Here is a 19837-nt window from a genome sequence, read left to right on the forward strand (position 1 = left end):
CTCATGACATCACTGATGACATCTCACATGACATCACTGATGACATCATCCTTGTGATAGAGTGGCAGACCTCCTCTTCCCCTAATATAACCTTTGATACACACATTCAAAAATAGAAATTAAAATTTTAAAAACAATGGACATACCAATACCAGTTACAACAACCTATACAGTAATTCTAAGATCCAAATACACATCCACTCATTCACCAACAGTCCTATACAGTCACTCATACATGTACTCACTCATCATATGTACTCATACACGTATACATCCTGTTACACAATGCCACTCATCCATAGAGGTACTCACACACATAGTCACTCATGCTAATAAAGAATCAAACATACATTTACTTGCATATACAGTTATACACACACCGCCACACTTACTTCTACAGAAACTTACACATACTTAGTCTTTTAAACAATCACTTATAGAAACACATACTTATTCATACAGGAACTCTTCCAATCTCTCACTCTCACATATACTCGCTTATATACACCAATAGTGACATATACTAGTTTAAAACATATGTAGTTACTCATAGAGACACTATTGAGACAGTCATTCACTTGTGGAAATGTGGATTTTCCTGGTCAGTTATGTCCCCTATCTTGGACCCCAACGGTTCTATGTGCATGTCACAAGTACATGTATGTTTCCCTCCAGTTCCAGTTATGAAGACGCAAATACATGTGCGTCCACCGTCAACATGTCCTCTGTCAGATCCGCCATGAATGGGCTGGATATTCGATTCCTAAGTATGAAAGGCCACCGACTTTTTATGGCTAAGTTACTCCATTTTTGCAGTTCAGGCAGAGTAGGCCCGATTCTGTCCTCAAAGCCTTTCCCTGCTCTCTGCCTCTGACAGCATCAGTTTGAGCCCGCATCTGTATCCATGAACTTTGTCCTACTCCCTGTGCGGCTAACGGTGCCTGCCTCGGCCAGTTTTGCCTGCCTGCCAAGAAACCGTATTTCACCTTCGAATTATCTACTTTGCTCCTCAGCCGATGCATTCCTGTCTAGTAGTTTAAGTAAACATTCTTCCAGCTACCGAGCAAAAGGGCCCGGCCTCGCTGTCTTCATGCAAGTAATTCATAGCCCTGTTACCATGGAAAGTTTCTGCCCCTTGCATCTCATATAGACACTTAGACGCTTGTACACGCACTCACAGTCAGTATAGAATAGATTTTGTCCGAGAGCCCTTCCCTTGTGGATAACACAGTTCTTTAAACATAGGATATTAGATATGATTTGGGATTAGGTTGACATAACCCCAGACTTTTGTCTCCACATGTAGAGCTAAATGTCAAGTCCCTTTCTCCCTCTAGTTGCACGTCTATCACACGTCATGCTGCTGCGCGCGCATCTCTGCCAAGTATTTCTGCTGACATTGCGAAATCATCTCCAGGTATCCACCCACACATGACAAATTACCCATTATCATCAAGTGGACGCCCACATGGACGCCCACCTTCACGCCTACTTACACGCCCACATGCTCTTATCTCATTCTCTCTTGCTCTCTTGCTTACGTACAATTGAGAAATGTATATATACTGTACTCTGTGAATAATGTTTTGAGAATATTGAGAATACTTTTGAGCCCCTTTCCAGATCCAATTTTGGTGATGGAAATATTCTCCCTTTGACTCGAGTTAATGGAATAAATCCCTTTATGAATCTGATACCACAGACTCAGCCTCTTGCTTTATGCATGATCTTATTTATATACTTAAAAGTCTGACAGCGTAATATTTTATTTACCACAGAATGGCGCCCGAACAGTTTAATCTCTTTCCCCACACGCCGGAGATGAAGGTCCAGTTTTGCCCCCTTCCATAGCCGTGATGGACTTCAAGCGCGCACGTCGCGGGTTTTCCCGCCAACTCCCTCAGGCCAATGAAGGGGACAGACTGCGACCAGGCATCCATACGAGGCGGTGAGGAACGCAGATTGTCTACCCAGAGCCCACCTGCGAGAGAGCTGTGTCCGAGGTATACAGAGGCCCACCAGGTTTTCGAAGTCCCGATGTCCAGAGGGTCCGATGTCCGCAGTCGTCGAGTCCAGTCCATTCTCCGAGGCCTTCCGTTTCAAGGAGCTACCCGGTGAGTACCATCGCCGGGGAGGCGTGTTGACGCGCACATAGGTTGTGCCGGTCAAGACGGATTTGGGTACACAAATCCGGTCTGCACTGTTTAGCAGTGTATATGTACTGTTTAGCAGTATATCAAGTATTCCGAGGTATCTAGTTATGGTCAAGAATTATGCTTGGTGATTTAGTCATGCAGACGATCATCACTGTTGGTCATTTTAGGACACAAAATGTTTAATGTTTAATGTCTAATGTGTTAAAAAAACGTCCTGCATGTTGTGGTATGAATGACTGTTCATTATTGTGCCTTTTGTACCAAGTGTGTTCAAGACAAAGTGTTCAAGATTAAGTATCAGATCAGTTGTCAATATGCCGCTCTTTTCGAAATTAAGACAGATCACTACTAGAAAAGGGGTACTTGAAGAAGCAGTCCCTATTCCTCCTAGGGACACTCCAGGGCACTTCATGTATCACAAACATGGCTTAGATGCCATACTATTTCTTGATTTATGGGTGGACTACACCAAAGAATTACCAGAAAGTCAGAGGTGGCCCGTAGCTGGGACCTGGGATGCAGAATGCATTATGAAAGTAGAAGAAGAGTTATGGAAAAGGACAGCTAGACAGTAACAAAAATATGTCATTGAATTATGGCATAAAGAATTGCATAGACGCACAGAGAAAGCGCTCAGAAAAATAGAGAAAAAGTAGGGAGGATTCAGACAAAGCCCGAGAAAGCGTATTAGTTGAGGAAGGTATCTGAGTAAAAGCAGAACAAGTAGACAGACAACGAAACACTCTTATGAAAGAGGAAATGTAGACCAGCTTGGAAGGATGCCATTGAGTTTTTGGCGCAAGGAGTGACATAGAAGGACAGAGTAAGTGTTTCACGAAGCAGAGAGAAGTGGACTGGTGTCTGGAAAAGCCAAGGATGAGATGTTACAGGAGGAATTAGAGCTGGTAAAATGAGCGTAGGCTGACAGAAAAAGAAATACTGACGTTGCTGGTATTTATCCCGTCCTTTCAGAGGACCTAGCAAGAGTGGCCCCAGTAGAAAGACCAGTTATAATACATATAATAATTACATAGTAGCCCAAAGGTTCTTGAGCCACCCACCAAATGAACAGCGCATAGCTGGTGTTTACATGGTCCAACATTTGACTACGTTGGCAATAGGAAATTGAGAGGGGTGCAGCTAGAGAAGGAGCAACTCCTGTGACACCCCTAATGTACAAAGTGTTAACGAAAAATAATTAGTGAAAAGTTTAGCTTGAAAAAAGAATTGTGGGTATTTCGAATTTGCAAATTGTTCATGAATACAGGTTTGTGTTCTTGGTGGTCCAGTGAGCCAATGTGCTGGGTCAAGTCGGTAAGATTATGACCCCCTGAGTGCAAATTGTATGTAAAAATAATTTTTCAATTGAGCGAATTATTGCAGTTTTTATGGAATTGAGTAGTCTTTTTGTCTTTGACAGCTTCAGAGTGAGGAGAAGGTGGGGGCCGTGTAGAGCAGAATGTGATACAGAAATCGGAGTCAGATTCTGACCTTGTAGCCAGTGTAGGTGGGGGCCGGTGAGAGGAGCAGAACAGAGGCACTGCTTAGAAGGCTTCTCTGACATCGCATCTGTGTAATGCCTGCAGCTGGAGTGCCTTGGGGCCAGGAGTAGGAAAAACTAACAAAAGATGGCTGGCAGCCCAGGCTCAGGCCGCGCTGAGGGGCTATTTTTAGCTTCTCTGATAAGACAGGGCAGCTGAGAAATGTAAGTTGAGAAAGATTCCCTTGTTCTATTCTGTGCAAAACAAGTGTCCCGAGGAAATGTCTATGGAGAAGATTTGTTTTATTTTTTAGCAATTGTTATATTGCTTCTGGCCAGAAAGTAAAATGTTGCTCTTGTTTGGAATTTTAAGGGCTATGTGCCTATATAAAAACGATTTTCAAATTCAGACATTTTTGAATTGTGGCCACAAGCTGCCACCAGTTGCATTGGATAAATGATCCAGTGGTTACGGGTCTGTGAGGAAAGATGTGAGATGCATCTTCGACTAGGACATGAGGGTACATTGTGTACAAAGATGCATAGCTCATTTTTATAAAAAAAAAAAAAAAAAAAAAAAAAAAAAAAAAGAGACAGGTTCGTGTGTTCGTCATTTTTTGATTATTGTTGCTGATCCTGTGTGTCAGACTTGACGCGGTCATCATTGGGATGACCCACTGCCAGATGGGGTTGTATAGGGCAGGTAAATAAGTTATTGATTATAAGCCTGACAAATTAAGCAGGCCAGAATGTTCGCATCTGAGCTGTAGGTACTGTAATTGCGCATCGCTGCTCATTTATATATGTTAGTGTAATTATCTATGCTTTCTGTGCCTGGTATACTGATGGCTTGGCATATGTATTTTATATATGTTTTGTTTTTGTGTTGTATTGACCAGTCTGTTTAGCGTTTAATACCAAGTTCTCCTGTGCAAGTACAGAGATAGTCGTGACGACGGCGATCTTTGCACAGCGCTTGGCTGGAACTTGTTCACAATTACTAAATTTCACAGACGTGATATTACCTTTATCATGCTGTCAAAATAGCAGACAACACGTTATCAGTGTATGTCTAATTGGTATTGGAGATGAATAAAAGAAGGAAAAGTTATGCAAGACTAAAATATGTATCACATGACTGCCTTTCTCTTATAGACAGGCAGCCTCGGTCATATGTTTCCAGATTGGACATTAAGGAACAATTATGATCTGTGCACTTGCATCTTAACTCTTGAAGGCCTGTTTTAAATAAGGACTGCCACCACAGAGTGACAAATGAGGCCCGGTATTTAGGGTAATGAGAAAATATCTGACAGGATTTCCTTTTTAAAGTTTGCTTTAGTAAGCTCATTCTTGTGAGTGGTGGCCCCAAAAGTTGACTTGTTTTTGAATTAGGCTATTTATTGTATAGGTGGAAATTATTGCACAATGACTGATTTCTTTAGCAGATAAATTATTAATTATCAACATTAACAACTGTTCTTAAACTTGGTTTTCCGAATATTTAGGTAATTTAGCATTCCTATTAGGGCCTCCTAGCATTAATATTGACTTCAGGTTGGTGTAGGTTCATGTAATAGGGACATTTGCATATGAGATGTCATTTGGCCAGCTTATGAGCTAACACAATGAGGTTTGTACATTAATTTGAAGGATTTCTCGCCGTTTCACATACGCTGTGTATCTCCTATAATTTTGCTTACGCCCAGTAGCTACACACAGGGATTAATAGTGTTGACAAGACACAGGGTTTGATAGTGTTTGACAGCAGTGAAATCTGTTTCAGATTTCCTCCTGTCAAAAAGGGGGGGAAGGAGGAGAATATTGGCTTTCTGCTGGCCCCTGAGGAGGTTCGCTTCCCGCTAGCCCCTTAAGAAATTAAGCCCCTTAGAAATTAGCCCCCTTAGAAATTAAGCCAAGGAAATAGGTATGGTGTTTTCCCCTTTTTCTCATGTTTTATTGTGATCTTTCAGGGGAATTAGTCCAAGCCCCTAATACAGCTTCTACTAAAGTCCTCCCTTGGACACAAGAACACACTGTGGCATTTGAAGAATTAAAGAGAGCTTTATGTCAAGCACCAGTTTTAGCAAACCCTGATTACAACAAATCGTTTATGCTTTTTGTGACAGAGCGGGATGGAACAGCACTATCTGTCCTAACACAAGATCATGCAGGAAAACACGAGCCCTGTGCTTATCTTTCTAGTACATTAGACCCAGTAGCACAGGCTTTGCCTGCGTGCCTAAATCAGTTGCAGCAACGGCCTTAGCCATAAGACAAAGTGACTTGATAGTGCTGGGCCACCCTCTGACAGTACAAGTACCACACGCAGTAGAGGTTCTCTTGAACCGGACACAAACACAACACCTGACTGTAGCTAGACTGACGGATTATGAGCTGACGTTATTTCAACCACACATAGAGATCAGACGATGCAACATACTGAATCCCGCTACCCTTTTGCCCTCCAGTACAGAAATCGTTTCACCACACAACTGTGTTGAAGTAATACATACCGTGACTAAACCAAGACAAGACTTGACAGATGTTGCACTCCCAGACCCCGACCTAACACTATATGTTGACGGCTCATGCATGAGGACAGGGGCGGGAGAATTAGTGGCAGCATATGCAGTGACTGCTGATACTGTAATAATAGAGACTAAAAGAATAGACATATTGTCAGCACAAGCAGCAGAGCTCATCGCCCTGACACAAGCGTGCATAAGAGCTAAGCACCTGAGAGTAAACATTTACACCGATTTTGTGGAGAGAAAGAGGTTTCTTGACCTCTCATGGGGCCAAGATACAGCATGGCCCCCTTATTCAAGCCCTACTGGAAGCAATACATTTACCAACAGCCATAGCTATCCTAAAATGTAAAGCACATACTAGAGCCACAGATACCATTTCCCAAGGCAATGATATGGCAGACCGAACTGCTAAACAGACAGCTCAGACCCCACTAGACATGACAAAGTTACAGGTTCAATAAGTGTCCAAAGCCATGACAGTTAGGGATCCTTCCAAGGATGTACAAGACATACAGACACATGCTACTGTAGACGAATTAAAGAAATGATCGGAACAAGGAGGGGTACTGACTGATCAAGGTTGGATGACAAAGGGCAAATCCACATGGTTTCTTTCTGATTCAAGGGTACAAGTGATTATAAATACCGCACATAGTCCTGCACACTTAGGAGAGAAAGCAATGATAGATAGCTTACAGAATATATGGTTCAACAAGCACCTGCGTGCAGCAGCGAAACAAAAGGTCAGAACATGTATGATCTGTTGCCAATTCAATCCAGGTAAAGGCATTCCGATGGAACAAGGTGGATTCCATCCACCTGACCACCCTTTTGAAGTGCTCCAAATGGATTATATCCAAATAAACAGATGTAGAGGTTACAAATATGTCCTGGTACTAATGAAGCAGGTGTCCCTTCTGTTAGGGTATACCTGGAAATTCCATTGTGTGCGACATCCTGAAGCAGCAGGCCTTGTAGAAAGACATAATCAGACATTAAAAATTTGCGCAGACAAAGGTATAGACTGGATGGTAGCCCTGCCGGTTGCCCTCTTTTACATGCAAATGGTAGCTCATTCTAGAACAGGCTTATCTCCCTATGAAGTGGTCTTTGGTAGACCACCAAATATGTGGGGCACTCCAATGCCTAAAAGATAATAACATGCTGACAGATTACCTGGCTTCCTTGATGTCTGCACTACTCTCTTGTTGTTCGCAGGTTGCTGCCGCCTTCCCTGACAACACCCAGGTCAAAGAATACTCCATCGCTCCTGGATGGAAGGCGCCAAAGTCAGTGCTCTGGACCACGGGGACGGCCGTTAAAGTCAAAGTGCACCTTCACCACTCTTTTACAAAGGAAAAAGACTTTGAACTTGAATTTTGGATTTTGAACACCATTTTCTAGAGGAGATGCCCAGAAGTTTCCACAAAGCTAAATTGTGATCCAAGAAGTCAGAACCCGTTTGATCAATTAAGTCCACTAGGTGGTGAAGCGGTTGAACATGTATTCTGGCTCGCATAAGATCTTGGACAATAACATAAAGCAAAAATAAGAGAGCTAGATAAGAAGCAAATAGATGTATAGTGACTGTAATTTTTCAATCTCTTATGTACATCACGATAATATGTATCAGCTTAATACTACATGCTATTTTTCCTCCTATTGCCTCACTTTTACACTCCTCCACTAATGATACCATAAAGCACACATTTAGTGATCTGCCATCCTATGAGCTATCATATCGACTTGCCTTACGCAACAATACCTTTATTCAGATGCTGCACCATTCACATCAGACTAGCAATGCTACAGACTGCTGGGTCTGTGGCCGACTCCCCCCCTATCAGAACTATAAGGGAGTTTTTGCCCCTTTTTCTCTATCCGTTCACACACAATGGCTCCTGTGGAGCATGGTTTAGTTTGATTAATTCCCTAGATTCGAATTCCGCAGTTTATCAAGACAACTGGGTATGGGGAAACCTGAATTTAGTTTTTGCTTAAAGTCTGCTACCCTAACAAGGAGGGACTTCCCAAAAGAACAGGAACTGATCTAAGAAATGAAGTATATGGATTAGGTAATTTTACACTTAACCTCATGATCCTGAACGTTGAATCTGAAGCTACACCAATCTTGCCCGCCATGTCCGTATTCCCAGTAAAAGGGGAATTATGTATAAGAAAGAATGGCTCCATACACATGGGCCATAGTAAATGCACCACTGTAATAAAATTCAGTGATCAAGGCAAGTCTACATTTAGAGCTTCTCGTCATTCCTACTTTATATGTGGCCAGACCGCATATATACGCCTACCTCTAGATTGGGATGGTACCTGTTACATAGCATTCCTCCTACCACCTGTTTTCCTAGCTCCTCCTGATTATCATAAAAATACTCATTTAGTACACAATAGACAGCAGAGAGATCTCCCAATTGTCGATTACACTGAAGCAGCATGGGAAAAATACACAGATTTCAATAAAGGTTTCTTTCCCTATATAGGTACAGTTACCAATAGTAAGCTGATACGTAGATTAACCAGAACCCTTGAAGCAGTAGTGAACGAAACTATTTCCGCCTTAGGCAATTTAACAGAAGAGCAGTCTGCTATGCGGATTGTTGTGCTTCAAAATAGTCTTGTCCTTGACGTTATCCTGGCCGATAGGGGCGGAGCTTGTAGGGTCATCGGATCAAGCTATTGCATTTTTCATACCAGAAAATTCGCCATCTGTATATAAAGCCATAACTCGCCTTCATAAGATTGTAAGCCAGATACACCAGAATCCAGGCACCTGGACTTGGTCCGGTTGGTTTTGGAGTGTATTATCTACCTTTGGATGGAGGGTCCTATCCTTCCTAGGTATTGGCCTTCTCATACTATTCAGTTGCTGTCTATGTCTACAATGTGGACCAGCGATCTGTGGTCTGTGTGCCACATCGTGTATTCCACCACCAAGATTTCATTCAAGATCACGGAAGAAGAAAGAAGAACAAATGATGCTATATGAACAGATCAATGGATTGATGAAGATTGATATCTCTTGAAGGGCAAGTAGGGGACAAGGAGGGAATGTGGAAATGTGGATTTTCCTGGTCAGTTATGTCCCCTATCTTGGACCCCAACGGTTCTATGTGCATGTCACAAGTACATGTATGTTTCCCTCCAGTTCCAGTTATGAAGACGCAAATACATGTGCGTCCACCGTCAACATGTCCTCTGTCAGATCCGCCATGAATGGGCTGGATATTCGATTCCTAAGTATGAAAGGCCACCGACTTTTTATGGCTAAGTTACTCCATTTTTGCAGTTCAGGCAGAGTAGGCCCGATTCTGTCCTCAAAGCCTTTCCCTGCTCTCTGCCTCTGACAGCATCAGTTTGAGCCCGCATCTGTATCCATGAACTTTGTCCTACTCCCTGTGCGGCTAACGGTGCCTGCCTCGGCCAGTTTTGCCTGCCTGCCAAGAAACCGTATTTCACCTTCGAATTATCTACTTTGCTCCTCAGCCGATGCATTCCTGTCTAGTAGTTTAAGTAAACATTCTTCCAGCTACCGAGCAAAAGGGCCCGGCCTCGCTGTCTTCATGCAAGTAATTCATAGCCCTGTTACCATGGAAAGTTTCTGCCCCTTGCATCTCATATAGACACTTAGACGCTTGTACACGCACTCACAGTCAGTATAGAATAGATTTTGTCCGAGAGCCCTTCCCTTGTGGATAACACAGTTCTTTAAACATAGGATATTAGATATGATTTGGGATTAGGTTGACATAACCCCAGACTTTTGTCTCCACATGTAGAGCTAAATGTCAAGTCCCTTTCTCCCTCTAGTTGCACGTCTATCACACGTCATGCTGCTGCGCGCGCATCTCTGCCAAGTATTTCTGCTGACATTGCGAAATCATCTCCAGGTATCCACCCACACATGACAAATTACCCATTATCATCAAGTGGACGCCCACATGGACGCCCACCTTCACGCCTACTTACACGCCCACATGCTCTTATCTCATTCTCTCTTGCTCTCTTGCTTACGTACAATTGAGAAATGTATATATACTGTACTCTGTGAATAATGTTTTGAGAATATTGAGAATACTTTTGAGCCCCTTTCCAGATCCAATTTTGGTGATGGAAATATTCTCCCTTTGACTCGAGTTAATGGAATAAATCCCTTTATGAATCTGATACCACAGACTCAGCCTCTTGCTTTATGCATGATCTTATTTATATACTTAAAAGTCTGACAGCGTAATATTTTATTTACCACACACTCACTAACACACCCATGCACACACTCATCCACCCATAGAGTCCTGCACACATGCTGTCTTCAACACATACAAAGAGTGAGTCATTCATTCATGCACCTATGCACTACGTAATACCCCCCACCGAACCATACAGACATCAGACACTGATACTCAAAAAACCAACTAATAACCTATATAGACACTCATGTAGCTACTCACCAACCCATGCAGCCACTTATACACAAAGTGAGAGACTGATACAGATATTTACATATTTAAACATTACTCACTAAGCCATGTATTCACTAAGATACACTTAATCAGTCAGTTATACAATCAATTTTTCAAAAACAATTCATCCATTTAGACACTTATATACCCATTTATTCTTCCATCGACCTTGAGATATACATATATAAAACATATGTAATTTTCAGAAAAACACACATTCTCTGGATGATGTCATCAGTGATGTCATCAGTGATGTCATTTGAGATGTCATCAGTGATGTCATGAGTGATGTCACTGACCATGTCATGAGGGATGTAATATGTGACGTCATCAGCAGTGCATTGCGGGCGCGCGAGTTATAGTTAGCTGAACTAACTATAACGGGGGAATTTCATTGGTTTTTTACGAGTGAAATGTCCAGCTAACTATAACATGTGTGAAACCTTTGGTTTTTTCATTGAATATATATATGCACACACACACACACACATATATATACACATACACACACATATATACACATACACACATATATACACATATACACACACATATATATATACACATACACACACTTATATATATATGCACATACACACACATATATATATGCACATACGCACACACATATGTATATGCACACACACACAAACACACACACACATGTATATATATATATGTGATCAAGGCCATCTGGTGGCCGAAACGCGTAATGGCGTGCTGTGTGGGTGCGGATTAACATTAAATACCTTTGAAGCACGAGTTGGTGTCCGTGTGCTTCTTCCTCGCCGGTCGGAGGTGGGAGATAGCTGTTTGGATTTTCATATATATATATATATATATATATATATACTGAAAAAACCATAGGTTTCAGGGGCGTTATAGTTAGCTGTACTTTAAACTCATACAAAACCATTGAAATTCCCCCGTTATAGTTAGTTCAGCTAACTATAACTCGCGCGCCCGCAATACACTGCTGAAGACATCACATATTACCTCACTCATGACATGGTCAGTGACATCACTCATGACATCACTGATGACATCATCCTTGTGATAGAGTGGCAGACCTCCTCTCCCCCTAATATAACCTTTGATACACACATTCAAAAATAGAAACTAACATTTTCAAAACAATGGACATACCAATACCAGTTACAACAACCTATTCAGTAATTCTAAGATCCACATACACATCCACTCATTCACCAACAGTCCTATACAGTCACTCATACATGTACTCACTCATCATATGTACTCATACACCAATACATCCTGTTACACAACGCCACTCATCCATAGAGTTACTCACACACATAGTCACTCATGCTAATAAAGAATCAAACATCCATTTACTTGCATATACAGTTATACACACACCACCACACGTACTTCTACAGAAACTTACACATACTTAGTCTTTTAAACAATCACTTATAGAAACACATACTTATTCATACAGGAACTCTTTCAATCTCTCACTCTCACATATACTCACTTATATACACCAATAGTCACATATACTAGTTTAAAACATATGTAGTTACTCATAAAGCCACTATTGAGACAGTCTATCGCTCACTAACACACCCATGCACACACTCATCCACCCATACAGTCCTGCACACATGCTGTCTTCACCACATACAAACAGTGAGTCACTCATTCATGCACCTATGCACTACGTAATACCCCCACCGAACCATACAGACACTCAGACACTCATACTGATACTCAAAAAACCAACTAATAACCTATATAGACACTCATGTAGCTACTCACCAACCCATGCAGCCACTTATACACAAAGTGAGAGACTGATACAGATATTTACATATTTAAACATTACTCACTAAGCCATCTATTCACTAAGATACACTTAATCAGTCAGTTATACAATCAATTTTTCAAAAACAAATCATCCATTTAGACACTTATATACCCATTTATTCTTCCATCGACCTTGAGATATACATATGTAATTTTCAGAAAAACACACATTCACTGGATGATGTCATCAGTGATGTCATTTGAGATGTCATCAGTGATGTCATGAGTGATGTCACTGACCATGTCATGAGTGATGTAATATGTGACGTCCTCAGCAGTACATTGCGGGCGCACGAGTTATAGTTAGCTGAACTAACTATAAGAGGGGAATTTCAATGGTTTTGTACGAGTGAAAAGTCCAGCTAACTATAACACCCCTGAAACCTATGGTTTTTTTCAGTGAATTTCTAAGGTTTTTTAAATGCTAATTCCTAACTATAACGTGCCTGAAACCTATGGTTTTTTCAGTGAATATATATATATATATATATATATATATATATATATATATATATATATATATATATATATATTACCTACTGGCGGTCGCCAGTAGGTAGTTATAGTTAGGACCCCTTTTCCATAGGAAATCCGCAACATTCTATTTTGAATAACTTTGGCGCCGGTCGATGAATCCTCGCGAATTTCTCAAAATGGGTGGGGCGCTACGCTCCGCTCCTACCCTGAAAGTCTCGGGGGGATTCGTCAAGCGGGGGCTGAGATAAAAGGGGGGTCCCAAAACGCGTTTTTCCCATGCATTTTTCCATAGGACCTTTAGAACGAGCTACAGCCCGAACGGCTGAACAGAATTACTAGAAATTTGGTAGAGAGGTAGCCATAAGGTCAAGGAAGTGCCTTTTGCAGGTCTGGTGTCAATCTGTTCAGTATTTCCTGAGTAAATAGCATTTAAAAGCATATATATATGTGGGCGGAGCCTAACCACACATCTCATCCTGAGATCTGATTGGCTGTCAGCACTTCATCCAAGAAGTGTTGGCAGCCATCTTGGGACAAATATACATGATAGCACCTCATTAAAAAGCATTGCAGTTAATAGAAGGTTTTAAGACTTTAGTTACATTATAAATCATTTGTTGATGGTACCATACTCATTTTAGGAATTGTGGTATGTTCTAAGGTGATTTCACCATGTGAAAAAGCCTTCTGCTGGGATATCATGATTGAGAGAAAAATATTTTCTCATGCTTTTACCACAGAGGTTTGGAAGGTGATCTATAGGCTAAACTGAGAGCTTATTTTCTGTAAATTCACATTATCTTTCTCAGTCATGTGAGAATGAAGTCTGATATTCTCAGTAAAACATGTACATCCAACAAGGGCAGAGACTGTCAGTTGATTCCTTTGTGTTCTACTGCAGCTTCCCAGAGTGTTCCAAAGAACTACTAGAGCGCTAACAGTCCTACTTATGATAAACGTATGGCACACCTGAAGCCATCTTGCTTGGATTAAAGTGGTAACTCTTAAAACATTTAATTTAAAAAGGAACAAAATGAGGGGGTTCATTTTTCCATAAAAAGTATGATTAGTGCTGCAGAAAGAAAAATTAGGGCACATTTTGAGTGACTTCTCAAATCCTCTTCTATTTCATTAAAAAATTCTGACATGCAGACTGAAACATGCACTTTCAATACCAGCAGCAGTTTTCCCTGGTGAGCAGTAGCTTTACTACAGTGATCTAATGAGCAAAAAGAGTGCTAACATTCTGAATTTATGGCAAATGTGTGACACATCTGAATGCCTTCTTGATGGAATCAAAGTAAAAAACTGAAAGTATTTCCTACTGAGGAGACTGCAGTAAATGAGGAAATTAGGAAACTTCATAACAAATAAGTCTCCCAAGATGGCCACCAGAGACAAAAGAGCCCAAATGTAGCCCAAATATCACCCAGATGTAGCCCAAGTATAGCCCAATGACAGAATGTCCCAGAATGTTCTTAAAAACAACTAGAGCGCTTACTGTCTTCATTATGACAAAAGTATGGCACACCTGAAGCCATCTTGATTGGAATAAACTGGTAACACTTAAAACATTTAATTTAAAAAGGAACACAATGAGGAGGTTCATTTTGCCATAGAAATTATGATTAATACTGAAGAAAGAAAATGAGGGCACATTTTGAGTGATTTCTCAAATCCTCTTCTATTTCATTAAAAAATTCTGACATGCAGACTGAAACATGCACTTTTAATACCAGGAGCAGACTTCCATGGTGGAGTAGTTTTACTACAGTGATCTAATGAGCAACTAGAGTGCTAACATTCAGAATTTATGGCAAATGTGTGACATATCTGAATACCTTCATGATGGAATCAAAGTAAAAAACTGAAAGCATTTCCTACTGAGGAGACTGCAGTACATGAGGAAATTAGGAAACTTCATAACAAATAAATCTCCCAAGATGGCCACCGGAGACAAAAGAGCCCAAATGTAGCCCAAAATCAACCAGATGTAGCCCAAATATAGCCCAATGACAGAAGTGTGCAAAACACTTATTATTTTGTGTTTTTGCAGTGTTATATAGTGCAGACTTGTCAGGTATTGGAGTGCTTTACATGAGCATTGGTTACATCACACAAGAACAAATTCATTTTGGTTGTAGACATGGGGAGACTAAGTGATTTGACCAGAATCACAGAATGTCGAGCTGAAGCAGAAACTTCAACCTGGTTCCCCAGTTGCAAAGTCTGCAGTTCTGGAAGTAACACCACATCCTCTCCCCTAAGTGCAACATTTAATCAAGTGGTCAACTGGATAAAAAAACATAAAGATAACAAATAATTTAAAAGTGCTTTGTCGCTATTTGAAAACTCAGAAAATATGTCCTTATTTTAGTCTTTTAGAGCACTAACCATAATTTTGATGCCAATAAGACCCTCTCATATATGTAATTTCTAAAGGAAATGCTCTAGGTATTACAGTTTTGATTACATCAAGATGATGTCAGGCGTTCCACACTTTTGTAATAAATATAGAATGTTAGCAATCTAGTTGTTCATTAGGATACTGTTGAGAGGCAGAGGCCAGGGGCACGGACTCTGAAAATTGAAGGCAGGTAGGAGGGTGCAAAGGCAACAATTTAACCACACTGAGCAGGCAGGAAGGGCCGTGGAAGCACAACAGACTATGGAGGGCAGTGGAAAGGGGGGCAGGGGCAACAAACCAACAATACAGGACTTGCAAGAGAGGCTGTTGGAGGGAAGATCTATTACGGGTCAAGGAAGCTAGGGGCGGTCCCCAGATCCCCGGGAGCCACCACAGAACTGAGCAGGAGAGTGAGTCAGGGACAAAAGGGGCACCTTAATTTGAGCCGGGGTGCCTAGGAACGCTTGCTCCAAAAATGAAGAAAACAGACATATGAGACATGGAATTGGAGGCAGAATACAATGGCAGTTTAATGAGAAGATGCAACTTCAAAGAAACCGCAGAATAGAGACATAAAGTACAAAAAACAGAATCCAGATAATCATACAGCTGTCATAATATTCTCTGTATCTCAATTAATGTACTGACAGAGAGAGAGAGAAAACACATCTATAAATGCATCATGAGAAACAAGTTACACCAAGGAAAATGTTACCTAGGAACACTCACGTTTACTCTTAGAGCAAGCATTCCTGCAATTACAATACAAAATCTTTTAAATGCAAAAGTAAAGAGAACAATGGTTAAACATAACATGACATTTCATATAGGTAAAATAGAATAAGATACTTCAAGCAAAGCAGAGCAAGACATTTTAAGCAAAGGAAGACAAGAGCTCCCAGCTCTTGGGGAAAACCTGCACTGCCTGTTAACCTACATACAGACGGCGAGGTAGTCCGTCGATATCTGTGGGTGCTCCCTTTTTATATCATTTTGTGGGCTCCTTTGCACGCTACATCTACCTACGTATGCTACCCAAAAGCTTCGACTGCAGATTTTACCAGACATTTCGTCATTTACCCACTTAATGCTGACAATGGACTGGGTGAAAAGGTCAGTCTCTCAGGCCAATCGCTTATCGTAAGTTCCATAGAGCAAGCAGAAAATAATGGGTATTGTACGGGAATTCAATATATTCATGTATAAAATCTCCTCAGTTCTCCTAACTTGACGCTCTGCGGTTGCCACTTCCTTAAAAGCGGGAAACCTGCCCAGGAAGCAAGTACCAGTCCAGGATGCAGCCTACTGTATGTCGACAGCTTCAGGGGGATGTTGAACTTTGATACCGAGCACGGAGCACTCGGGTAGGGTGGGGGCTACTAGTTTGGATCAGAAGGCCTCGCAGACCTGCCTTCAGACTGCTATACACTAAAATTGCAGAGCTATGGTCAATTTAACAAAGAGGCCTACATATTGAACAGAAGGGCCTACACAGGGGTTTTATGCTGGCTGAGTGGTAAGGATGTCTCAGGATAATTATATAGCAATACAGGACCCGCTGGTCAATTTAATACGGCCTACAAATGCAGCTGGCAGGGCAAGGACAAGGGTCTCATACTTCAGGTGTGGACAGAACGGGCCAGGGGCCCCCTGTGATACAAAATCTACCCTCCTTCAAGGCTGTGGCAATGTAATAGACCATTGTGGGCAGAAGGAAGAGGCAATGGTAGTACAACCATACATGCCAACAGACCCGATTCAGCCAGGAAACGTCCAATGTTTTTAAGCTCAAATGGGCTTTATTTGATCTGTCTCCTGTCTACAATATCCTCTTTTTCAATGTAACTCAAAGGGGAAAATCAATACCCCAGTTTTTTTTCAAAATCTCCCTCTTACCAAGTTCAAAATGTTCGCAAGTATGGTACATTGGATCATGGAAGGAAATGGGATAGGGACATGGACTTGGATAACAGAGGACAGGAGGGACATGTAGAGGTGCACCAAACTGACCCTGCAGGGCAGGCATCAGGGTTTGCAGCAGCACAATACACCACACAGGGCATGCAGGACGGGAGTGCAGCACAACAATCCATAGAAAGCAAGAGGGAGGGGACAGGACCATGCACATGGACAACAGAGAACAGAGGGGCAAGAGGCAATGGTAGCTAGCTGACCATAATGGACAGACAGGAGAGAAAGCTGCAGCATAACAGACCATAAAGGGCAGGAGGGACGGATCAGGGGCATTACAATGGAACAGACAAGCCAGGAGGGAGGGAGTAGGGCTGGGGGCAAGGGGGCAGGGCAGGAGCAGCAAGATAGCCATGGAGGTCAGGCAGGATGGGCACTAGAAGCAAGACACACCATGAAGAGCAACAGTGAGACTGTGATGGCATACACACAGACCATGGAGGGAAGGTGGGAGGGGGTCAGGGGCAGCTAACTGACCACACAGGGAAGGTGGGAGGGGCCATGGCAGCACAGAAGACCATGCATGGCAAGTGGGAGGGTTAGTGGCAGCACAATGGCTATGATGGGCAAGAAGGAGGGTGGAGGGGCATGCACAAAGGACAATGGAGGATAGAAGGGAGGGTCAGGACCTGTGCACAGACAAGAAAGTTCAGGGGAAGGGACCTCACAACAGACCACACGGGGCAGGCAGGAGGAGCAGTTGCAGCACAACAGACCAGGGAGGGCAGAAGGGTGTGGCAGTACAATGGACCATGTAGGACAGGAGGAAGAGGATAGGGGCATGGCATGTGGACAGGCAGGGTGGAGGTGGCAGGGACAGGTTACAGTCATCTGACAATGCTAGGCAGGTGGGAGGGGAGTGGCAGCTCAACAGAACACTCAGAGTAGATAGGAGTGGCAGGTCCATGGGACATGGTGGGCAAAAAGGATGAGCAGGGGCATGCACAAAGACATCGGAGGGCAGGGGGAAGGAGAATAGGGGCAGCAAGCTAAGCACAGAGTTTAAGCAGGAGGTCAATGATGGGGCATAGAATTGGGCAATGGAGGGCAGGAGGACTGGACTGGTACATCATACTAAATTGAGGGCAGTGGCAGCACATCAGACCATGCATGGCAGGAGGGAGGAGGCTAGTCCATGGATTCACACAACAGAGGATAGGGAGGAAGGGGATGGGGCAGCAAGCTAACTGTTCAGAGAAGGCGGGTATTAGGAACTTTATTGTTTTTAAAACATTGTGTCTGTGCGAACTACTTAAAATATGAACAAGTATGCAGCATAATCTCACTTTTATACAGGAAGAAGAGGACGTTTGTGACTGTGACTCCGGGCTCACTTGGCAGAAACACCCCCTGACCCTCCACCCCCTATCGCAAAATGTAATGCCCGTGAAAAGGGTAGGTGAACACAGTGTTATATAGAACATAGTCCTGAGAGCACGATTGAAAATGAAAACTAGATATAGTGTATGGTATAAACTATGCACCAAAAAGTGTGATATAAGATGAACCGGGCGTGAAATATAATTTGCAATACATTGTGCGCAATGACAGATTCATTGGAGAGCGCGAGATAGCACAGGCACTAGCGCGTGCTATGCGATATGCGCCTTGGAGTGTAATATGCACAGGGCAGTGTTGTGTAACCTAACTAGTCTCTAAAGTTGTAATATAAAATATGTGCTGGGGAGTGTAACGTTGCATATGCACTGTGACAAATATATGGATCCCAGATTGTAATATGTATGGCATAGCACTGTGCGTTATAACATAGGCATCGAGAAAGGCACGTTAGATGGGGCAATATAACCCGTGCGAAGACAAGTGTGGCATGACATATTCACGGGGTGGTGTTACAGTGCACATGGGCTAGAGAGTGTCATAGCATATGCACTAGCTAGTGGAATACAACACAGAGGTGTGTGGCACTCGGCAGGCAATGGTGGGTGTAACACAGCATTGGGCTCTGTCAGGAGCACGCTGTGACTCTCAAGTGATGTTCGTCCCCTTTCCAGAGAGTAAAATAAAAAGTATTACACATCCGGCAGTGGATGTGTGTTTTATTACCCGTGAGGGGGGTTTCTTGCATAGTTTTGGTCGAATTTTTGTCGAATCCCCTTTGAATGGCTTGGTGTGCATGTGTATTAAATGTGCCCGTCAATAGCTACCCATGTTTGTATAAATAAACGACAAGGGTGTCTACCAGGATTAGGCACGGTAGGGCATCAGACATGTCAGAGCTTCACTAGTGGTGTAAATACATTCCACGTGGATTCATTGCATGCATAGTCGCCTTTTAATGAATATCACGCAAATCGTCATGGTGATAGGTACGTACGGTTTGTCCAGCATGTCCTAGGTGTGTCTATAAATATATATTTTTTAAAAATAATAAAAAACAGTGGCCGGCCCTGGGGATTGGGGTCAAAAAAATATAATTAGGAGACTGGCCCTGGGGGATGGGGTCATCAGGGCCAATAAATTAGAATAAGAAGGGGAACCAA

General features: G+C 42.3%; 1 protein-coding gene across 1 annotated transcript in view; it reads right to left on the reverse strand.

Moving 5' to 3' along the window:
* Nucleotides 1–19837, reverse strand: part of DZANK1 (double zinc ribbon and ankyrin repeat domains 1) — a 1028117-nt gene that overhangs the window by 379828 nt on the left and 628452 nt on the right. The gene's annotated exons all lie outside the window — the stretch shown is intronic.

This window comes from Triturus cristatus, chromosome 6 (genome assembly GCF_964204655.1).
Source record: "Triturus cristatus chromosome 6, aTriCri1.1, whole genome shotgun sequence".
NCBI classification, from domain to species: Eukaryota; Metazoa; Chordata; class Amphibia; order Caudata; family Salamandridae; genus Triturus; species Triturus cristatus.